Here is a 26,142-nt window from a genome sequence, read left to right as displayed (position 1 = left end):
TTTTCAACATAAAATACACAGGAAAATTGTTACTGAATGTATATTTTATGTGGCAAGAATGCGGAGTGTATTTCATATTAACTAAAAGTCATGAGAGATTAATGCAAATAAAAAGATTTAAAGAGAGTATTAAATTTGAATTGGTTACGCCATTTTTCTCTGTATTTCATATTTTTAAATAATAATAATAGGATAGAATGTTATTGAAGGATAGGATGTGTACACTTGGATTAACTCAAAAAATACGCTTGAAATGGGTTTTATAAGAGTGTAAACCTTCTAATGTCATAAATGGAATTATTATAGCCTCTCAGCATCAAATTCTTAAAGTTTGCGTGACTTTGACTCCTAATCGGGGAAACAAAACGACTGAAGAATGGCTATACTCATGGCTACTTAGTGAAAACCAGATATTACTGATTAGAAACTAGACTACCTAGACTATAGATTGGAAATGTTTTTGGAACTTTGATAAGTTTATTTTATCGTTTGACAAAATCAGCAGTCGTATATTCTGAAGAGACGGCGCTAAAAAAGCGCTCTTCTGTAAAAGCCTTTGAAAGCCCCCCCCCCCCTACCCCCATCTTTTTCCCACTGATAACAGTCATTTGCACCTCTTTTTGTGCAGGTTTGCCATTGCCGGACTCTCAACGGTAATATTTTGCAACTTAATCTTAGGCAAAAATAATAATTATTTTTTAAGAAACTTCCTTTCCTGCAGGAAATACTGTACTGTACCAGTAACCCTTTCCACACTAATTGTACTATGATACTACTATTACCTTGTTATATGTTAAATATATGATTCTAAATAGTCACTTTATATGGTTCATTTGCGAGCACTCCAGTGGGATGTAGCCGGTCGTTGTTGAGATTCGAGGGTTCCCAGCGATGGTTCGGGTCATAGAACTTTCGCGAGGGAGGACACTCCTAATAGCCTGTTACTCGAGACTTGTCCCAGAGGATTACCAAAAAACGTAAGGCCATCTTGTAGGAGGAGTAGGACTGGTAAACTTGGATTTGGAAATCAAGAACGAAAGAAGATAAGACAGATGGTGTTCTGTACGCAATGCATGCATACCGTGATAAACATGATAAACACTTTGATCGTAGAAGCTATGCGTTAAAATTTCAAAGGCTTATGAATATTGCAAATTGAGTGGGAACTTTACTGTAAAGAAGAGCTTTAGGAATTGAGTTAAACACACCAAATTTTATTCTGGTGTCAATGAATACAGAGTGAAAGGAATGTACTCGAAGTCAATTGGAAAATAAATTAATGTCACTTTTTTGAAAGCTGTGGCATTGAATTTAACTGAAGTTAGCAAAAACGCGGTATGTATGGATATGGAATTTATCCAAAGCGTAAAATATTCGGGTTAACGTAAACAAACATACGTACGTGTAGCAGGAAACCGTTAGTTGACACGGGAGGACTGAAAAAAGTGAGAGAGGGTACTTTTCTAGTATTATACTGGTAATGTTCCATTAATAATTTTGAAAAGCGCTATCTAAGAAGAGCCTTTCTTTTCTTGGATATTTCATGGCCACAACATTTGATGTGGTGGCAACAATTACTACCGTTCTATATCAACCTTATAGAAGTATATTCAATTCTTTAAGTATAAATAGATATAAAATGTGCAAAGAAAATAATATTTGCATCTAGTGCTTTCACGTCAATAATTCTTCCATTTTTCATATTCTAATTTAATTTTTTTTGCATTAATCTCAATTATCACGATATCTCGGGTCTAGTTTTGTTCTGAATCTCTTTATATTCCCCTTTTTCAGTTAGCAGGGTGAAGAGCGTGTAGTTGCTTCCAGTATATTACCATATAGCAATGATGCCATTGCTTCACGACCGTAGGTACGTTCATTTTATATTTACATATTACCATATACATGACGCAGCTACATCAACGCCCCTTAATGTCCATGATAAAGAACGCCCCAAATAAAACTACACCTACGTACGTCCTTTAACTTCCCTGATAATCGTTTAGATTCTTCTTAGCAAACCTTGAAATTAATTCCTAGTTTAATGTGGTTAAACTTTGATTTTATAAGTAGTTTAAATATTTAAGTTTTAATATTCCATGCCATGCAAAGGATAATTTTCGCAAAAAAAAAACGTCTGTGTAAAGTATGAATCACTTATTCACAAAATATTATAGCATCCACAAAATTCCTTAATTTGTTCTTGAGAATAATTTTTAATTTTAATATTGCTAGTATAATTCGCTCCATACGTTTAGAGAAACTCAGGGGGTCAAAGCTCATCATCTTCCATTTATTAGTGGAACATACGAAGCGCCAGGAGAGCGATATATGACGTGCTATCTGCCCCAGCGATTCGTTGCTCCGACCGGAATTCGGTCGGCTGCACATGGCGCTTGGTTTTGCGGCCGACACTGACTCTAATTCCCACTCGCTCCGCTCAAGCGTTCAACACAGAAATCATTTGCTGTTGAAACTTGAAAAAAATGTTCGGTCTTTCAAATTTATGGGCATAAAGGTGTGTAATGACCACCACTATCGACACACCTACTAATTTATACCTTTCTACCTTATCAACATAAACTGTTTTCTCCTCCCTTGCTCTTCTGCATTACGGCATCGTCGTAACCTGTTTTAGGTTTTAATCTATCGCTTAAAAATGTTCAAATTAAAACCGGTGATGTTTTCGGAATTCATGTTCTTCTGGGAGTTTTATTTATCAAAGCATTATATGCACGCATGTTATAAAAAATGAAAGCAGGTGAAAGCCCTTTATTGTAGACATTGTGGCCGCGGTTTTATATGCACACTTTGTACATATAAACCACGAGTAGCTTTACAGTACAGCACTCGTGTACAGTATTTAGTACATTCTCGTTTAACTCTATGGAATGTGCCTAAATACGTAATAAACGGTGGATACGTTATTTCGTTTTCATGGTTTACGGCATATATTGAACAAACTGTGTACGGTGCAGATGTTTAATGCTTCCTTCTCACCGGTGTCTTTCGTCCTATATAAACAGCCTCGATTGCGACCCGTCCCTCAAGGGACCGCCGACAAGAGCCTCCAGCACGGAGAAAGTCATTCCGTATTAAAGACCCCTCTTCCCTCCTCAAAGTTTCGCTCTTTTCTATCCGCCGCCTGAAACTTCTGCTCCAACATCCTACGCCCCCCTTCCCAACATCACCCCCCCACTCCCTCTCCCCCCACCCCGGACGTACTTCCCTCAGCCGTAAGATAAACTCCCACAGTCGCGATGCGGCCACTGATACGGTCGTCTGTCATTCGTTTCTCGCTCTCCCGCTCGCTTTGCCTCGCTGGGAATAGCGAGAAGCAAGGACAGAGGGTCAGGCGTCTCAGATACGGAGACTAACGACTTCATTAGGTTGAAAAGAAGACCGCAGGGACTCGTGAAGCATAAAGCGCGATAGACTTAATGTGACGGCTTCAGTTTTTGCAGTAAATAATACGAGCAGTATTATTACAAAGGGAGTCGGAATCTCGTTGGGTCTTACTCCCTTGTCGTCTTTTCAGAATAATTTTCTTTCACTGGTTTTTTCACGTCGAATTCATGAAACGGGTATTGTATACACTGCCCTCTATGTTCCGAGACTCTCTGCAGTTGAACTTTCTCCGCGTGTTCCCCTGCTTCACTGTTTGTTACCGTAGTAGCGTCCTAAATTGCAGCCTGGATTTTACTTCTTCTAAAGGAAATGGAAAGCTTTACACAGTAAATTCATTCGTTCGTTGAAAAGAGCGCGTTTCATTTCAAACTCGGCGATCCATAACTTTTCACCGTTTACCTAAATCATTTCCGATTCTACCCAACCTCGATGGAGTGCTACAAAAATGTGCTCCTAATTCCGTTAGTTTACTTTTAGATTTAATCTTTAAGTTCCTTTTTTACGATATTGTCAGTTGTGGGAGTCATGTTAATGAGTGGGTTACTTGTTGCTCTGCTAGACATTTCACACCTCTACCCAGAGAACCCGGATTCGATTCCGAGTGACATCCCCGGACACCCTCATCTTCACTCAAACTATTTGATTTCTCAGGTCAGAAATATTTTCCTGGGTAAGCATATGCGACACTGGGAAAGGAACCGAGCACCCCACTATGATCTGTGAATTTCATACGCCTTCGTGATTAATGCTGGTTGAGCTCTACCCTCACCTATCAAACAACCTTTCGGGTTGGTTGCTGTGAATGTCAGTTGGCTTCAGTTGCTAAGGTCGTTTATACTATTTGAGATAATTGTAAATGGAGGACTGAAGAAAGTTTGCGGGGAGAAATATAGTACGAAATTGAATTGTTGATAATGGAGGAACGTAAATATTTCATTAACCCGCTCACCCAACGTCGTCGTGATTTTCACTGCCCTATGCGACGTACGTGTTGTCGCTTGCGTCCCGTTTACAACTAGCCGACACAAATCAAACTGGAACCCACGGAGAAGAACACTGCGTCCAGAAGCTACCGTTTATTTCCAAAATTATGAATTTCAATGTCGGCCATTAAAAATTGATCCAATTCGATTTTAAGGCCTAAGAAAATTTTATCAAACCGTTCCGGCTAAATGAGAAGCGTACAATCTCAATCGTCGATGGCCGAGGAAGTCCCGTCGCTCCGTGGTGCTACTTCCGTTCGAATTTCCCGGAGCGGGAAACAAATTTTTTTTCTTTGTTTTATTTTCGCCCGTGGATCGAGTCGCGCCCGTCCTTCAAGCGTTCGCTCAAATAATATATGCTGCGAAAATGCAAAAAGCGCGGTGAATCGCACGCCCACGTTGGGAAGGGGACGAATGTAAGCGATGAAAAGCGACCAGCGTCGCCTCGGGTCTCGGATTGCGGGGGAAGGGGCGTGCTCGCCAAAGTATTCGCGCTTTGAAGTGCTCGCTTTTTCATCGCCGCCGCATTGAGTGACCGACCGGTTTATGGACGTGCAGGGTTTCCCCACCTTTTGTATTCTTTTTATTGCAGCAATCACATTTTCATCCGTTGCGGAGGTTTTCCGCGGCGCCGAAACGATTCTCGCCCTGTCGCAATGCATCCTCATCCATCCAATTCATTCATATTCCTTTCCTCTTACCCTATCCCTGTTTTTTTAAACAATTCCCCACCCCCTCTCTTTGTTAATGAACTTGGAAACATGAATTGCGGTTTTTCATTCCGCGCAGTTTAATGTGGGTATGATTGTCTAGGGATTGAAAATTTTTTTTTAGTAATCATGTTTATGCCTTCTGTTAACGCTGAGTTACATTTTCATTTTTAGGGCCCCTTTCATATTATATGGGCCCCAAAGCCATAACATTTTTGCCGTAGAATAGAACGAAAAACAATTCTATTTTCTCAGTAACTTTGCCCCCTGAGCCATTTTAATGTGTATAACATAAGTTATTATTATTTTATTGTTATTAATTACAATACAATTTGGCAATCAGCAAGGTTGCAAGGCACAGTTAATTCAATCAATAATTAGGAACAGGTCATGTGATCGTCAAAATAAAAAATCAGAAAGAAAGAGTAATTTAGTCCAGGTGTTTCGCCATTCTCCTCTTGAAGCTTCTTACGTTTACAGGAAAAGATTTTCAAACACTTCCTGGTAAACTGTTCCCATAAATAATTAGAAAGGAATGATTGCTTATGTTAATCCTTTGAGTAAGCCATTTCAATTGATGTGTATAATCTCCCCTTTCTTTTAACATCCGTCTTGCGTGTTTACTTTGACATGTCACAGTGCCTCATTTCCCTCTTACAATACAAATATTTTGCATAACCTTCTAATTGTTCGTCTCTTCTTTAAACAGTCCCATTGCAATTTCTTAACCATGTCTCTTACGCTATCTTCCGTTTTAAATTTTTCCTTAAACGAAGGGAGTGGTGTTCCGTAGAACTCTTTCAGTTGCTTTCTCTAAATGAATGTGATGAGAGTCCCATAAACATTATTCATACTCCTAGGTCTTACGGAGGCTAGATAATATATTTCTTTGATCTTAATCCTGTATTTTTTTCGATTGCGCATGATAAAATTTAACGTTTGGTGTGCCTTAGTTGTCATTCCATTCCAATGTTTATTTTATTGAAGGTTATTTGAAAAAGTTACTCTAAGGTATTTACAATTACTAACTACTAGTAGAAGTTCTTGTCCCAACTTTGAACTGTACGTGAACCTACTTTTATCAAATCGATTATTTTACTTTTCTTACGATTTGACTTAAATTAAATATTCCTCGTCCACTCTTGAATGATATTTAACTCATCCTGCAATAATTTACAATCAGTTTCATTATTCATAACTTTATATGTATTAAACAGTCATCTGCAATGAGACGAACTTTTGACTAAACTACACGATGAAAGATATAATTTAATCACAACATATGCGAAAGTGTACCTCCTTGGGGTACTCCTGAATGCAGCTGGATTTCATCGGATAACTACTAATAATATTTCATGTCCTAATTAAAATATTTTGTACTATTTCATATAATTTATATTGAAGTACAACACGCTTCACAAAATTTAGACTTAATCAGGTTTAAGTTTCATTTACATACGCTTAGGACAGAGTGGAGTAGGGGGTGGTTATGATTGCGGGTGAGGAAGGGTGGGAGGTTGAAGGTGATTGTCTGAGTTGTTTTATGAAAGAGAAGAAAGCGTATATATTCCAATGCTTAATGCAAATGAAATTTGTACCTTATAATGCCGCATGTTGGTGAAATACGTTCTATTTTAAAATAATCTCGGTCGAAAAGTGCGAAACCTTTTAATATGGATACCAAATACTTCCACGAAGTGAAGCCTGAAGCCATGGAATGTATACAATATTTCATGATATACTACATTTAATGCTTCAGCCAAGTGTATAACAACAGCATCTACTTTCTGCTTATGATTACTTCTGAAATTGATGTCTCACCCCCCCCCCCCCATCATCTTTATCGTCCTCAATGCACAGACTTCCCCTCTAATCATTGCCCTGTAATGTATGGTCCATGTTTGGAAATACCCACTTCATGTTCCCGTACATGTATTGAGTAATTCCATGTTTAATAAATCATGCTTCCCATAGGGTAAATAATATTTAAACACATCCTATCCTTGTTTTATTTTTTAATTATTCATTATTACTTACTCACTGATCACTTTGTTAATAGTCAACCATAAAGACCAGCTTGGCTGTTTTTGGGTTAATTGTTAAATAAATAAAATAAATAATGTACAATGTCCAGATCTTGGTATAACATAATCGGACTAGTATCACAGGAGCGACCATTTATAAACACATACTGACTGGGACCTATCTAAAGGCGTATTTCGCAAGCTATCTTTTTGCAAGCTATTATTATTCTTTCAAATCTTTACAAACAATGTCATTCAGACTTGTTGACCTATGATTCATTTGAGTTCAACGGCTATTTTTTTAACAAAAATGGAAAAACGAGAGTTTTTAATCATAATTTCATTTTATGTAAGTAAAAGATTATAGCTATATTTATATAATGTTACAAAAAATGTTGGATGGTACTAACGTACAGAAAGAGTCATAGTAATTTAGTTTCAATAATATCTAATCCTTCCTTCTAAAAGAGTTTTAGGTAGCAATATTTATGCAAAATCAAACAGAGTAGAGGAAATAAAATAATACCGTATGGAACGGGGTTGATTAGATTTTTTACAAACCCTGACTCTGCAGGTACCCATATGCCATATATTTAAGTATCGAATCCCTATAAGACTAAAGATTGAGGAAATATTTTTCGATTCCACGCTCCACTTTGCGAAGTGTACCATGGGAGAAAAATCCATTTTTTCATCTAAAAAGAACGCCTGATATTTATTGAGCTGAAGAACTAACTTCAACACCTTATCTTTTATTCATTTATCATTACGTTGAATAAGCTGTGGTAATATGTGCAAAATGTACGACAGTTTGAAGGCAAATGGATTTCTTTATTTAATACAAATACTTGGCGGATAATCGGTAACTTAGCGCTCCTGAAGCACTCTTTCCGCTAACTTCTGAAACGGAGAACAACTTTTGCACAAGCCCCGTTTTTTCCTCAACTAGCGCACCAATTTTTTGGCCCCACCGCGAATCTTAACTTTCCCCATCGTCCTGTAGTACAGGTCTTGTAGTCTTTGTTCTTGTTTCCGCGGTTGGCCCGGATGCGATCTCGGAGAGTTTGCTGGAATAAGATGTCCATTACGAGGGTACAAAACGTAATTCTTTCTCAACTTGGCGAGGAGGCATGACATTTTTCCAAGCAATCTTGCTATTTATGTGCTATTGTTAATTATGGCTACATTTGCAGGCAACAATTTTGAGATGATTCCAACAATTATGGATCACAAATATCCTCACATGAGTTGACGTTGATTTTTTTTTAATTTTTGTCTCGTCAGAACTCAATCTACTCATATGAAGATTATGAATTCCATTATTCAAAGGATTATTATCATAAAAAGAGACATAACACACTTTCATAAATTTATCGTCGCCTAAAGAGTTACATAAAAATAAAGAATATTAGTTCCTAGCAATTGATTTTTTGCGTCCTCATCCTGATAGGAGCGTTGCACAAGTTGAAAACGTCCCCACAAGTTCTACGAAAACTGCCTAGAACTTTTGAATTCCTATTGCTCTTTCAATGACCGATCACACCATGATCCTTGAATAAATTTTATTTACACCGTTCCCGAATTAAGATACCGAGTCAGAAGCGTTCCCTACACGATGTTATTGAGTTCCCCGGCCGACGCAACAGTTCGTCTCACATATGCTCTTTCCAGAGTGGAGGAACTCCGTTAAGAGTCCCGTCGGAAGCATCTGAAACTATCTACTCGTCCGCTGAGATCCGTAAGGTTTGGAGACAAAAGTTGATGGAATTCCATGGGAGGAGTTTAAAAAAAAATGCATTCGATCGGTAGTCACTGTTCAGTGATGCAAAAGCATCTAGGGGGTATGGAGAGGGATAGAATGCTCGGAAACACATTTGGAGTCCCGACAAAGTGGTCCAAGCATTTACATACAGCCTTGCGATGGCGTGTACTTTCTCCATACCCCCTCCCATCCACCAACCCACCCACCCCCCGCACCCCTCTCTCGCCACCACCCACGCATGCCCTCCCCATCCAGACTGCTCTAAGAGCTCCGCTCGGTCCCTCCTCCGGGAACCCTTCCAGAAACCCTCCAAGCCCCCTTCCCTACAATCATTTCTCCCCCTCATGAATATGCGTCGATTTCAGGGTCTGACCTTAGGGATGGTGGGGATCGGTGGGAAGGAGTGTGGGGGGCACAGAGGAGGGTATTACGGGACGAATATGGAAATCAGTCACGCGACACATCCATGGAAATCACGCTCAATGAGAGAGAGGTAGACAGCACTCACACACTTTGCGTTCATGATTCGGTTGCACGGACTTGTTGATGCAGAGAGGGGATTGTCGGCGGATAAGGGTGCCGCGGGGGCGAGGATGGGAAGGGGTGGTGCTGCCCCCTGCGTTTGGTGCCGTGCCGTCTGAGTGGACGGGGCTTATCCATGGGCTTCGCTCCGTTAACACAGACCGCACGGCACCAAACGCAGGGGGCCACACCACCCCCTTCCCTCCTCTCCCCCCGCGGCACCCCTATCCGCCGACAACCCCCATTTATGTTCAAGGCTTCTTTTCTCCCCCGACCATCATCATTAGAGGCTCACCATGTCGGGATCACGGAGGTCTTTCGGAGTTGGTTTGAAAAACGTGCGCGTCACCTTTGTAGCGAGCCCTTTGCGAAGTTCGCGAGGGGTTCTTCGTTTAAATGGAAGGTATTGGACAGGGTGAGGGAGTTTTGAAATATGTTTACCGAAACGAAAGAAGGTTCTAGTCCTGAGGCTTTCATGTTGTCAAATGTGCAGGTGCCTTTCAGTTTAGAATGATCCATGCAAATTTGATAAACTTCGTGGAATATACGAGATAGTTCCCTTATTTCTACCAAAATGTTTTGGTAAAGAAGTTGGTATCGTTAAGTGTGTTCCACGATCTGCAAAAGTGCTAGTTTGTCAATGGAATAGTTAGGCAGAGTTATCTATTCTATTTATCCACCCGGGGATTCTTTGAACCGTGCCCCTTCGGTAAGGACGCGGATATCTGGATGTGGCCAATCAATAAAGTGCTGGTCACCACATAAAAATATATTTGAACTGTGGATCCATGTATTTATTTGATTGAAATAATGGCATCATCGCTCTATTCTTCCTTCCTTGCATGATATTTTTGTCCGATGCCACACCCAGGGTAGTTGCTTCTTTTCTGCAAGCAGAGACGTTTCCATCCGGAGAAATCTCTATTGTTGAATACATTGACAATACTTACGACGACTAATATGTGTCTTGTGCTATGCTCTTGTATGTGCTGTCTATGCTGAAAAAGTTACATTATTTTATCACGTGTTGTGCAATGCTGAATACCACTCATTTTTCTTGGGATTGTACGTACATATACATACATGAATGAATGCAAGCACGTGCATATACATACACACACTTGCTAGTGCAGTTTATTTTTATTTCATAGTTTATATTTAGGTTTTAATAAAGTTATTTTTTGTGCATGCGCGTTGTGTATGAATTATCTGAATACATTTTCCCTTTTTATATTTTTCAGGAAAAATAATTAAATATAATGTTATAAAAAAGGCCGTAAGAAGCTCAATTTCACTTTCCCCGTATGTTCATTTTTGAATAAGATATTTTCCCTTAAATTTTGATCGATAATTTTTATATTTCTCACTTCTAGTTCCCTTGAAAGTCGTGGAATTGCTCTTTTTTCTGGGGGTACGAAATATTTCGTACAACTCGGGACGATTGTGAGAACAGAACAAGCAATATTGAATCAAATTTAATATCGTATTATTAGAATTTTATTGCAGTCAATTTGTTTATGAGGCAGATTAAGTGTCCGCCTTTATAAATAGGTTTTTTTATCGTATCATACTTTTTAGTCAGTATTGCGATCTAAATGACTTTTAATTTTTTTTAGATAAACGATTTTTATATAAATTAGACCAATCACGTATTTGAAGGCATCATGTACTGTAAATCAAATTTTTCATTCTTACCTTGTTTTTAGGTTTGAGCAAACCTTTTTAATTTTTTTGAAAACCGTTATTCGGTTCCGACCTTAATATGATACGTAGCTCGCAGGACAAAAATATGATATAACGATGTCATCTATAAATTAAGTGGTTTATATATTAAATAAAACGGTTTCATGCAAAATGGTAATTATTCCGTAGGTGGTGCTTCTAATGTCTCTATAGATACTTCACAATTAGTTATCTTGATTACATTTATTTCTTCTTTTTTAAAAAGTGATGGCATTTCATGATTAAATTATATGATTCAATCATGCATTCTGCTGCTGCGACGTGTTATATTAAGATGTCATTTAAGTTGTATCCGGCAGCATGGAGTAGTGTCCCACTTGTAAATATAAAATAAATCTTAAAATATGAGAGTCATTAATATGTGGGAAAAGAATATTTTCCCCCAAAAAGCTACCGTAATAAGCTCACTAAAATAGTAATCATAGAATCAATTACAAACTCCGTTATGTATTCTTCAGCAAACACATGGGAAACATAAATATTCGCGTCGTCTTGTTTGTTCTTCCAGTCATCGGCATATTGATGCGGCAAGAAGGACGATATCCATAGAAAACACGTAAAAGACGCTAACATTTGAGATGTATTCCATAAAAAGAATTACTAGAAACTTCTGATCAGTATCGACGAGTAAATTAGTAGGGTCCAAATCCTACTCGCCAATGATGACAAATAGAGAATTGACTTCTGTGAGAAATAAAAATGTTTTCACAACATCCTTTAACTCGCTACTTCATTGCTTTCATATTCTCTCTCACCTCTCCCATCCACCCGCTTATCTTATCGCTAAACGCAACGTGGGTTCTCACTCTAGGCTTGGCTTATTGGTCCAGAAAAGCCACTGTCTTAATCCGGGTTACTGTTGAAATGTTCATTAGATTTTCCTTAACGATTCACAAAGTCGAAAATACCCAATGAACGAGTGTTTTGGGGATAGACACTTAGTGGAACCGGGGCCACATGTGGTTTGAGACCTGACCAAAGCGAAAATTGAAATGTTCGTTCTTCAGAGGAACGCGTCGGTAGAGGATAGCTATGTTATTAATCTTAGTACGACTCTTCGGCACGAAAGAGAGAGTCACGATTAGTGAATACCATCAGAGAGAATCCAATGGAATATAAGGAGGTTACCTGAAGGCATTAGGAAGCAGGCGAAAGGGGGGAGATTTTTCAAAATGAGATGGATATACACTTAGCCGTGCAGCGGTCGGTGAAATTATTTGCCACATGATTCGCGTAATAACTAAGTCGAGGTTAGCAATTTGCCACTAAATGAGAGAAACAGATATTATTAGTGATTTTATCATTTCATTCTTTGTCGAGAGACAATAGGCACTATTTCATAAAGTTTGAACTAAAAGTCTTCATAGGGAGAGACGCCTATTCCAACTTGCCCCTGAAATGCGCAGAAAAAAAATTCAGTTTTCATTTTCCATTTTGTGATTCAACGACATTCGTGATGTCCGCTGCCCACATGGGTTTATTCGTATCTCGCTACAGCCAAAGCTCCCCGCTTTAATTGGACGTTTCTCTCTAGTGGGGTTAGCTGAGATTTCAGAAGACTCGTGTGTAAATGGAATACTTGGTGTATTTAATACATATATTTGATTCGTATATCGTGCATAAATGATAATTTTTAAATGTACCGGAAAATATAAAAAAAGAGAGAAACTGCTGCCTCGTGCTTCCTTTGGATAATTCCGTGCACCGACATGCGGCAGCAAACAGGGTTATGTTATCAGGTTTCTCGATGTTTCACAATTTTTCAGTCATACAAGTGTTCCACCAAGTGTTTTAGTTATTTATACTGTAAATTTTATGCTGTTTTTATAAATTCTTATTTTAATTTTAACTATTGAATGAGGATTTTTATTCTTGCAGAATGTCATTGCTATTGGGAAATATTAGGGAAATACATGAATGTTGACAAAGTGCATCTGTTCAAAAATGTTAACCGGGAAAACACATTATCATTCTGTGGATGCACCAAAAATATAAACCAAAACTAGATTCTTACCCCATCCGTTTTCCCAGAAATCAGTTCTGTGCAAAACTCTGCGATCGAGCAAATACAATTTCCAGCGTACACCATTCCTAGTACACCTTATTATACATGTTTTTCAAAGTTATCTCATTCACACTCCTCCCTAATGAATTTACCACGAATTTTTTGATTGATAATATGGATACAGGATATGGGGAAAAGTTTATACGAGTGGATATACAGGTATAAAGAATATCTAGATGTGAAGATATAAGGAATAAGTAGATATGAAGTTTCACATGAAATGCACTGGTTTTGATATGGAATTGGCTAGCATCAACTAATATGAGAGCATTGTGTGAGATAAATTGTTTTCTACAAGTGCATGTTCCGACTGAAGCAGCTTTGAAAGTGGAATGTTTGATTTTTTGTAAAGTTGGGTGTCTAAGTTTTGTTTTACTCCGTTTTTACTACTACTGGACTAATGAAAATACTCATTTGTTCGGAATTTCGATTTTTCCTGTTACTCGCAAAGCATAACTAGGTTAAGAAAAGATGGCACGAAAGGTTAAAATCCATTGACCAATTGGGACTAAATGGAAAAAATGTTATTAATTGATGAGGTCTTAAATCGAATTCTGGAGTAGATGTTTCATTTTTACTTGATTATTTTTATGTTCGCGAATGGGTAGAAGGTTTGACCGATAACTCGAAAATAACAGTAATTTTCATCCTTAATTTTCTTGGAAAACAAGTGCATTCGTAAGAAAATAAGGCAAAGTATTCAAAAACCAAAAACATATATAACTTGGACACCTGACAAAGATATTTAGTATAAGAGACTGGCCAGTGAAAAAAAGCATTTCCTCGTAAAATTGAATTGTTTTACCATGTGGATATTCGAGGTAGCGTTGGAGAATAAAACGAAATTATGCTATGGAGCGCACTCCGAAATCATCCCTTCGTTGGCGTTTTTTTTTTAAAGTTTCGACGAAAGAAAGATTTTAAATTGACCTCACAGAGCACTAACAACTTCGGTTGAAGCCACGCGTGATCTAATTTTCCTGAAAGCAGTTGTGGAGTTGGTGGAACATCGGTGAAGACATTCAATGTTGTCCACGTGCATTCAAACGGCCATTTGCAAGCGGCCGAATGAATGCCCTCGGGGTGTGTGCAGTCTGACTGAACGAATGAGCGTTTTCACGGTAATCAGGTCTAAGCAGACGGGTAGTTCCAGTTCATTTAAGTTCCAAACCGAATCAATTGAATTTTTCCCTCAAATTTCTGTGCCTTTCATTAATACGTAACTTGATGTTGTCAGAGTTGTACATGATTTTTAATATTGTTCTATTCCTGTCTGCCTTCCTAAAAACCGGTAACTCATTGATGAGATTTTCTCATATTCAAAAAGAAACCCTTGACATTTCAAGAGCCAATTACTCCATTTAAAATAGTGCTGAATAGAATTAACACTATGCAAAACATATGTACTTGATTGTTTATTGCTTACTGGCAGTGCACTTTCAAAGTAACTACTATTTTACAGATCTATGAAAACCTGGAAAGATAAAATATTTCTTAAAATTGGTATATGGATTTTGTGAAGTCCTTATGAGGGATTGATTCATATAAACATTACTCGGTCGGAGCTGAATTCCATTAGGCTAATGAATTTAACCAAATTTAGGTATATATCTTTCGAAGAATTAATTTTATAATCCCCGCAGTACGCAAATACAAAAAAAGTTACGAGAAAAAAGGGATAATTATTATTTCTCCCATTATTATGTATTGATGTATATTATTATTTTTCCGTTATAATTTGAAAAAAATTTGATATTTTAGTAAAGGCTTCACAAAATTCTAGGTTGAAACTAGTTAATATAACTTTATTTTACATTTAGAGAGTAACTTGTTAAATTAATATTTACCCTAATATGTTTTTACTGGCTTGTAATAAGAACGACATACGTACATGTATATTACAGAAATGAAATTGATATGAATTCAATTGGATATTAATTTTCTTGGAGTGTTTATCTACTATTAGTTCCAGTGTTACACATCGAAAATACATATTCACGATTTTCAAACAGTAATACTAACAACAATACTGTATACAGTCAGCTTCTGTTTGCAAATATTTTAATGTCCATCATTCTATTATTTCATTGCAAATATACCAGTGAAAGTATGCAATTATTCATTTGGAAACATGAATCTCATATTTTTCATGAGATATAATTATATGTACATATTCAGCCACGCTGCGTGTAAAGAGAAGAATTTTAAGGACAAATTGGTCAATTAGAGCCAAGTGAGACGATATGTTTGGGAATAATACACTTTATGAACAACATATGATGGTCAGAACGATCTCTGTATTGAACAGCCTAATCTTTATAATGAATAAACCATTATTCCAAAAATACTTGTAGAGGTTGGACTGTAATGCCAAGGACAGAGATATGTATTTATTGGACTATAGTTATGCAAACAGTCCAACAACATAACACCTTCCTTTTCCCATATCTCTTCTCACATTTCTTGCAGTAGCAAAATCCACACAGTTATAAAGTTTTTCCTTCACTCCGCACCCATGGTGATTTTATATCACAATTATAATTCATATCAACCTTAATTTTTTTCTATCCAATCTGCAAAACCTATATATGTAAGCGTGTGTGTGTGTGTGTTAGATGAGGAGAGAGGAAGAGTGAAGTAGAGAAAGTTATTTTTATCATAACGCTAAATGTAACGTATTTAAGTTGTAAGAGAATTACGATATTAGGGTCTCTTGCCCCTCGCCTCACATTGTAACCGAGTTTGACTTAACCAAGCAGATTTAATAATGTCTTTACATGCAAGCTATATTTGTGGCTATACATAATAGTTCCAGATTATGCTTTAATTTTAATGCCCTTTTTGTTTATTTTACAGGTATGTTCACGACTTTCAGCCAAGTAAAAGGTGAAATGATCAGTAATGACGTAAGTAAATACCAATGTGAAATTTTGCATGCTATTTTTTTAAATACTTGACGTGCCTCGCATAAGTTTGACAGTTACTACTTCTAAGGAATGAAACGAATAGAATTTCTGCTGGAGGTTTTACGCAAAAAGTGTCCTTTTCTTAACTTTTCCTATGCTTGCAATATCTCTGCGGAAAAATGAAGATCTGATTAGAAAAATGGCTACGGTTTCTCCTTTGTGCTATGTTTTATGCAGCTTGTATGGTTCGTTGATAATGGGGATGAGGCTTCTAATGTTTCCTACTAGTGGAGAACTTGGTGTTCACGCCTTCTCGTTTTTTTTGCTCTACTCTGCTTGCGAATTGTGGAAAGAAAAAGCGATTCCCTGAATCAATCTATCCGGTTGGTTCCCCCTTCATATAAATCGTGATTACCTAACCTGCCGGAAGTTACTGGATAATTTCCTCAAAATCCTAAGGAAAGTCAAGCAATTGATTTATTGATTTCCTTTGATAAACGCATCTTTGGGTCATCTTGCATTGCGGAATCATCAATGGGAGTTTTCATAAATCTGTGAATTTTCAGTTATATAATACGATCGTGTAACTTGCATGTTTTACTGCCCCAATAGCCGAACAATTCAAAATCGCCCTGAATCATTTCCTGTTCCATGATTCTTACCTGGAATGAGTTAGCGCTAGTGGAAAACCCTCGGTTCGACAACGATTTAACGGGGACTTTAACTGTGCAGCATCGCAAGTGGAGACTGACATTAATTCTTACATTTGGCAATGTCATTTCACCTCTGCACTTATTGTGCGTTCTTGAACCGCTGTCGGACTAAGTATTCACGTTTTCAACCAAATTCAGAAATCTCAATAAAACGTAGCCCAACCCAAGGTCTATATTCTATCAATAGTTTGTGTCAACTCAGCGAATACCATGCCGACTTGTTTCACTTTAGTAACGCTATATAGTTGTTCCTGGATTTTTCCCGAAAAATGTTTTTGGCCTTTGTTATAAATGATCAAATAACTTGAGGCCATTTATATCACAAGGCTATGTATATACTTATATATATATATATATATATATATATATATATGTATAATATATATATATGTGTATAATATATATATATGTATAATATATATATATATGTATTTTATATATATGTATAATATATATATATATATATATATATATATATATATATATATATATATATATATATATATATATATATATATATATAAGGTCGGTTGGGTAGGTGATGGTAGAGTTCACCCAGTACTAAGCCCAGCTGCGTGTGAAATTCACACATCAGGGTAGGATTTTGGTTCCGTTTTGGTTTCCGAGGAAGATCTGGAACCCAAAATTTCACACAGCTTGGGTGGAGCTGAGGGTGCCCAGAAAGGCTTACCCGGAAATCGAACCACGGGCCCTTCGGGCAGTAGTCCACCGCTCTCTACTCCTGAACTACCGCCTATCCATATATATATATATATGTATATATTTATTTATATATATATATATATATATATATATATATTTATTTATTTATTTATATTTATTTATTTATTTATATAAATATATATATATATATGTATAAATATATGGATATACACATATATATGGACATGGGTGGTCTGAAAAGTTTCCGACCTAACAAAAATACAAGACATTTTTTCTGAAATTTTTAAGGTCGAAAACTTTTCAGACCACCCTCGTATATAAACCATAACCATAAACACAGTAATCAACCCGAAAGTCGGTTTAGTATATATTTGTTTATTAAAAATAATATCTTTCCTTACGAATATAATTCACTACAATTTTTGTTCAAATAGATTCATTTCTCATTAATGAAATACATCGTCAGAAAAAAAATGCCGACTCTATTCAAATGGTTTTTCACCACACTGTAGCAGTAATTCAGAAAAGAGTTTTAATTTTTGTGATATCCAAATTTATTGGGTAAGAATGCAGATAACACCAATTATGAAATGAAATAATTTTTTAACTTTCAGTTTTAAAGTATCTGGCTCTGTAAAAAATTTTAAAAAAGTTCCATCTCGTGTACCACATTAATATGCAGTGGCTCCGCCTCGGCCTCCATTCATTCACGCTGAGCACGGAACAAGAAAATAGAGTAAATTTTCGATAGGGTTTTATTGTTCGCACGGAATTTCAACCGCGGGAAATTCATCTCGAGGCCCCTTCCCCCCTCCACACCCCTCACCCCCACGTTCCTTGCCCTGACCCAGTACGATCCGTACGCCAAAAATTGATGGAGCCTTCTGACCCATTCAACCCCTCTCCTTTCTTCTTCGTCCCCCCTCCATATTGTGGCTCAGTGTAATCAGCAGCAAGTTGCGGGAAAGAATGGGCCGGATCCCGCGTGATGGTGCACGGAGAGCGAGTGTTGCGCGCATCACCAAAGGAGAAGAAAGAAGAGAGGAGCGTACCTCTGCGGTACGCGAGGCGGCTAAGGTGGTGGGAGCGGGGGCGGGTGCGGGGATGGGGGCGAAGGGAAAGAGAGAGTGGGGCCTTGCGGGGCCGTGGGCGTTATCGATTGACCCAGCGGTAGTCGTCCGACTGTGAGCGCCGTATGTACACATCGCGGCGTTCCTTCCCCTCCACATCACCCGCCGGTTTCTCCCCCCCTTACGCCCCCTACCCTCCCAATCAACAAACACACACCCACATACACATTATGCATAGTACACACGCGGTCGCCTCTTTTCCCTCCACCGCCGCGCCGCCATGCCGGTTTATATCGCCGAGACGTCACGTGGTGATCACCATCACCGCCGGCAACTCAGCCTCACCGAACAAGGCACCATCCCGCAAAACCCTTCCCTTAACTCCCTGACCGTTGTCCTCCTACCTTCGTGGCCGTAAAACACCGCCTCCCTGTGTGTCGTTCACACTAAAAACCCGAGAGCCCCGCGGAGGAACGGAGTAAACTGTGGCAGAGGCGGTTCGTGAGGGGGATGTCTGGTCACCCAATTCCTCCCTCCGTTGGAGCCGCCAGGGTTTGAGGAACCGCAATGGGTGATGAATAATATTTACGGTAGGACCCGAAAAATGAGAGGAGATTTGGGCGCGGTGGCCTCAGGTGGACGCAGGTTAAATGTGAGAGAAGGCTCAACCTCCTCCCCCCCCCCACATTAAGCCGACGAAGCGGGAGGAAAAGTGGGTGGATCTAAGGAGGACCATGTGGCGACTATGTGGTCTGCAAGGGTGGATGAGGGGGCGTTGAGTAGTAGCACACGTACAAGTGTCGAGGAAACCCTTTTGGTGAACGGAATGTGATGGAGAGGACCTAAACCGTTAAGGGATGAGACGGTTTAGACCTTTATTGCTTTTAACTCGAGTAGGTGGGGTGAGGGCTTGGTTTTTGAGTTGAGTTGGGATTTACTCCCTGCTGCGACCTGTAATGTCAACATTGTCTACACTCCCACCCAGAACCCCTTCAATTTAGGGCGGCATATTCAACATCAACCCGCAGCCCCTAGTTCGGTGTCCAACATAACCCCTTCGATATTTACGACGAGGGGCGTACAATGTCGTATTCTGTCCAGACGATTTCGAGCGCCGGCTTCCTACTCGGACCCCCCCCCCACACCTTTTCTCGCTTTCATCGCTTCCACGGCTTGGTAGCCGATCTGTATGGTCGCGATCCCTCGCGCTGCTTGCGAACGGCGCCGGTGCCCAACTCGATGGTCGGGGATGATTCTCTAAGCGATATATGTGCCATGACATCTTATGCTAATTCGAATGCTAATCAAACCTCGGCGTCATTCTGTCTTCTCAAACGAATCCACGACTGAGGTGGCCTCGTGGCATGCATGGTATTTAACTTCGGTGTTTTTAGCCGTACCCTATTTCTCTTACTTGTTCCTCTCATCTACAGTCTCTCCTAGCACGAGCGCTTCCACTCCGTGTTTTCGGACACATATGTATCTAAAATGGACTCAGTATTTCAATAAAGAAAGAGATAGACAGATGAATGAACCATTATGTATAGGCTTCCCGCAGGATTGCAGCTTAATCTAAAACTAGTCCTTAGTAGATGTCTAGTAGGAATTAAGTTCAAGGAGTAACGCTGGTCTATCCTAGAGAAATATATTCTTTGTTTCGTGAGATAGGGAAGTATATTTATGTATAATGGTAATAAATGTTGCGACATATGTTAAATGCCTGTATTACCTCATTATTACATTGAATTGCCTACGATGCAGTTTTCTTTTATATTTAAGATTATATTTTCAGCGATAATGGACTTCTAGCGTCGAGAAACGGGCCTTCGGTGTCGGTATTTCTACGTCACCATGTGGTTCTTCCCAAGACATTAATTAAAGATAGTTGTGAATGAATCGAAATGAGGTTTCATTATTGTAAAACCGTCGGAAAGATTTTCGAACTATTACTTCCAAGTCGTCAGTGCATATTTTTTGGCATTATATATACCACAGTGTTTTCGGCTTGTAATATATATTTACCCGGCGGTGGCAGCGCAAGATCAATGGAGTCACCAAAACATCGCGCACAGCCACATCGAGCACAGACCGAATAGATCACTTCCCATATAACAGGAAGTGTAATAACAGCGAGGGTAGGACTTAACCCTGCCTCTCCGACCTTTCTTACGCACATAGAGCTGGCGCAAGTAGGTTGACTGGGCGGGAAGGAGAGGAGGCGCGTAATTGCCAACACGATATCGCCCTCAGCCGCCCGCCTTCCTCCGACAGAGAGTTCCGTGGATTCTTCGCCCACCTTCGAGCGGGCGGGGATCATATTTCTCCCCTCTGGCCCGTGAGGCGAAGCTGTGAAGGGGAGCTGTGCGATTCTTTCTCGCGAGGCAGATATCCCCGTGTTTTTCTTTATGTTCTTTTTGGAAAGATTTGTGTTTGCGGGCGCAATTTCGATGGAGGCTATTTCTCTATCAACATGTCATGCGTAATGGGGCCAAGGGCGGTGATTTTTAACTCAATAACGAGAGCTGTACTCATTGCGAATGAATAGGATTTCTTTATTTGATATGCACACATTTATTTATTTAGCCTTAGTGAGAAAACTGTACCTTTTGACCTTTAGTTCGGATCATTGAAAGTGATAACAATGCACGCCATTTAGAAACACCCAAGCTCTAGGCGGAGGAAAACCCACCCAGGCGGAAATCGAACCCGCGACTCTTGGACGTTACCCCGCCGCCACCGGGGCCGACAAAGTATGACATGAATTAATTGAAGGTTTAAGTGAACACCGATCATTATTTTGCTGTGCTTTACACTACAGCGCTTACACTTTAAATAGAATTACGATGTCTAGATTTCTAATTGGTTAACTGCTTCCTTGTTGGAATCTGTTATTTCGTTGAATGAACAAGCATTTATTTATTAATTTTACTTCACCCTCTTTGTTTTTTTTGTCCTTCACCTCTCATTACATAAGTCAGTATACATTTAGCCATTATCTCTCGGCCTTCATCTTAGGATCCTTATATCAGCTTTCCTTTCTATATTGCTTCCCATATATTCCCTATATTCCCATTTAGAAATATATTTTGTCGCTAAACACTTTCCCACCTTTAGAGAATTCCTGAACTTAATGATGTCCTTCGAGCTTCCCCTAGTTCTTCGCATTATAATCATGAGTTCCTCCAATATTTCTGTCATTTGATGATCGTTTAATTTCTCTTCTCTTGTACATACTGGTACCCTATGGGGCTGCTCGTAATATGTTTTGCTCTATAACCATGTGCATTACGTCCTAAGAACTACATTAATTACGGCAACATCCCACTGGGCGTCCATACCCAGATGCTTTTCCACCGTTCCAATTCCAGTCATTTGGTTCGACGTCTTGGCCGCACGAGGGTTGATTCAGGCGTCCCCAGAGAAGTTTGTGCAGCCGGCCTCTCGTCATGTTAACTGTTTGGATATAATAGATTTGGACCTCATTACATTCAATCGTGGGAGCGGCTAGGAAATTGAGATTCGTACTTCACCAACGTAATAAATATTTGAAGATTCTCTTTATGTTACTTAATTCTTAGTTCTCCATTAAAACTCATTTTTCGAGATAAATGTGATCGAGTTTTCATTGCGTCTTTGGGAAAGACACCAATCGCGGATGTACTCAACAGAATATTGAGGGAATCACACCTTTATTCCTGCAATATACGTATTTCTCGTAAAAAATATACCGCTTCTTTTTTCGTGACTTTCTTACCGACTAGAGTCAGCTCAAGTACAATTATTACATTCTGCTTATAATTATATATTTTCTCGATTGTGCCGCCTTCCCACCGTAGGAGCTAGGATATGACCATCTGTAACCCAATCTATTGCTTGTACTTTCAAAACGAATTTGGTGGTAAATGAAAATTCTACAAATAAATGAACAATGCATTAATTTTCTCCATATAAACTCGAGAAAGCGTGATTCTCTGGTCTCTGGCTTCTTTTTGCTTTTCTGCGGCATTCATATTCTGTTCATAAACGTTAGGGATAAGAATCCTTGATGGAAGGAAATTGACAGTATTATGCGTGACCTCACAATTTACATAAGAGTTTTGTTTTTTTTATGCGTGACCTCACAATTTACATAAGAGTTTTGTTTTTTGATAGGAATCGCAGTATGTTTTCTTCCATTTTTTTCTCGTGACCAAAAAAGCCAAAAATAATGCAAAACCGTGTAATGTAAGTTAATGAGGCTGTCACCGCATTTCAAATAAATGACAGATAAATATAATTGGGGGCAGTTTTGGTGGGAATCGTGTTAACCGAGTTCCGTAATGCCTCTTTTCACACTAAACATGTCTTATGAATGATTCCGACATCTGTCCCCCTCTTTCTCTCCTCTGAACTTGACTGGCAGCAGCCGCAAGCGATATAGACGCAGAGAAGTGGATTCATAATTTGATATATAAAATCTCGTCTCATCCATGCAAAATGTCACAGGTAGGAGATAAAGGTTATATAATATTTCGTATATTTTACAGCTGAAAGTTACTCAATATAAAAACCATTGGGGACTACCATAGTTTCCTTAATTTGGGTGCCAATTCCATACTGGCGTTTCAAAGAGAAGTTGTTTTCTATGGTTAGACTGGGGTGAACACTTGAGGGATCTCTTTAACCGATCAATTAAACAAATATATCTGGATAGTATGCAATTTTGAACCCAGCATGGACCTCCTATGCCTATTTTTAAACATGAATTTCTATGAAGTTCCTCTTTATGACATCGGTAGGTGAACAGAGGTACGCAGCTTGATCGTTCTATCCCACATTTTGTGACACAATGGTGCCTCCGACTAATATTACCATAAATTTAAAAATAATGAAAACTTTCAAGACTACCAGGGTAGTTTATTATTAAAAACTTGGCCCTTTTTAGAAAATGTTAACGAAATTCACGGGTTTGCACGTAATCATCTATCATTTTGCTAAAATATACTGTTCTTGACCATGCAAAAATTCCTGGCACGTATAATTCTATTTAATTGTGGTATTTTGTTAGTTTTGAATGAATGATATTCTTCAATCTGAATATAAGTTAGTTGCCGCCCTCCATTATTTCTTAACCGTACTAATTTCCTTAGACCCTGGTTGCTCTTCTGTCCCAAATTCCTCGTCGATCTATTTATTTAGCAAATTTATTCGTGCCTTCTCCTTCCTTGTGTAACCTTTCCATCTATTTTCCCTTCCATTATACGAGTATTTAACTTAAATTTGTGATCTCGTAAGGTGTGTCCAATCATTCTGGTTGCCTTAAAGATGCTCATTTTCCATTCTCCCGTGTAATTTCTTATTTATTTCTTATCTCCGTCCATTTCTTACTTCATCTGTAAATTTTTTATTTCAGCATTCGGTTTCAGCACAAATATTGCTTTAACACAGTTAATTTTACTACAAATGAAACCGTGATATATAAATAAATTCAATGCATTTTCAATTTTTCGGAGGTTTTCACAAATTCCTCTTTGTATTTGAATATAGGGTAATTTTAGCCGTTAACACAAAAAGAGTAAATCCAAACAGAGATTCTGTTTTTGACAACATGAACCCGGTCGATAGCCTGACTACCGGATATATGTACCTCAGGTCGCCGGTTTATGGGTTACGGATGTTTTCTTGTATTCATGATATTAGTTTCAGGAAGTTAAAACTCTATATCGCGTTTTCTCTAATTTAAATGTTGGATTTGCGATGAGTTGCCATTTTGCATGCGTTAATTTCCTCTGCGGTGTCTAACAGAAAAGGGTTTTTAGGAAAATAGGTAATTTTTTTAAGGGTCAGTATTTTGGAAATTCAGGCTGATTCAGACAATTCATTTTTAATATTCATTCTCATGCATGTTATGCTGAACGAGTGAATGAAGAAATGAGAAGGCATACGGAAGAGTGGAAAGAAGCACTTTTATGAATTAAAAACAATTGTTGGGAAAGTTTTAATTTTGATACATACTCTTGTTACACTTTAGTGTGTTACTTAAATTTCATGGCTGTACCTACATAGTTTAATTACACAATTACGGACTTTTGAAGTCTCTGCCACGCTTTAACTCGTGCCATGCTTCAAGGGAAAGAACTCCTTTTCTGCGAATCCTTATTGCCGGTAAAGTAGCGAGAAGTTGGTTCCAAATATAATCCGTTGGAAAAACAGTTCGGAGATCACACGCGTAGAAGGGACTTCATAAGTACTGCCTGGAGGCGGGAGCAGGAATCTGGGGAAAGCTCTTACGATTTACCTTTCGGCATTCCTGCTTGAAAATGTACGTAATTAACTCCACGTCACATAAACAGATGTCTAATCAAGGCATTCTCTTGGTTGTGACAACTCCTTATTATTTGATTAATTTTTCTACGTTTGTTTAAAATTTTAATTACTCTTTTTAGCCATTTGACCGGAAGCCCATACGGTAATTTACGTGAAAAAGCAGTTGACAGTTGTCAAATAAATTATTTTAGTGGAGGCTTCCCATTTCAACTATATTTTACCATAATTAGTATTTGTTATCCTGCCTCGTCGTCGATTTCCTGATAAAAACGTTGTTTGATATAAATCCGACTTGATAATCTATGCGTATACATTTTATGGAAACGGGACGTTGATTCATGCCGGCGAACTAAATGTACTCCAATTAATTATCTGCCTGCGGTTGAATTTTATCGTTCTTTATTTTTCATTGTTTGACTTGTACTGGTAATTATAATTGTTTTTTATTTTAAAGTTACATGGATAAATATTTATACGGGGGACGCACTGCATGCACATCACGTGCTTTTAAAGAGAAATATTGAGATCAAGATTTTTACATCGGAACTTTTTAATAGGCGTAAACGAAAACCAAAAGTGAATCATTAAAATAACTAAGGGAAGTCATTTTAATAATATTACTTGATAGGCCTATGCCATGGACCGTAATTATAAGTGTAATTTAACTATTGTTATTTATGAGATGTTGAGAAGATTCGTGAAATTACTCAAGACTTACGCCTTCACATCTAATGGTGGAAGAGAACAAGTCAGGTACAGTATATGACTCGGCTGACCGACCAAGGATCGGACGAATACTCACGCATAGTGAAATGTATTCCTCAATATTGGTGTCATTTGTATGACAGTAAGGAAATTTAGAGAAATTTTGGTTGTAATTTGGGTGGAAATTGGATTTCTGGATTAAATAGTTTCCGCGACTATCCTTTTTACTGTATAGTAAATAAGTTGACAGAATGCTTGAGAGGTTTTGCAGTGAGGGAATGAAGGGAAATGATGGACAGGAGTTGCGTATGTGGAGGCGATAGGAAATGGATTTTGGATTTTAGACGGTAAGAGGTGCGGCCAAATTTTTGAAATAGGAGGCTAAACTGTTTATTGAGGTGACAGGGTGGGGAGTATTTTGTGTATCTCAAAGTACTTCTAATTATTGAAAAAAAAGTTTCACTCTCTGCCGTTAAATCATTTGAATTTCCAGATATCACTGTAGCTAGCTGTGACTTAATCTAGCATAAGCCTAAATCAT

The sequence above is a fragment of the Hetaerina americana genome, unplaced genomic scaffold (assembly GCF_022747635.1).
Source record: "Hetaerina americana unplaced genomic scaffold, ioHetAmer1.1.p SCAF_12, whole genome shotgun sequence".
NCBI lineage: Eukaryota > Metazoa > Arthropoda > Insecta > Odonata > Calopterygidae > Hetaerina > Hetaerina americana.
This window is presented reverse-complemented; position numbering follows the sequence as displayed.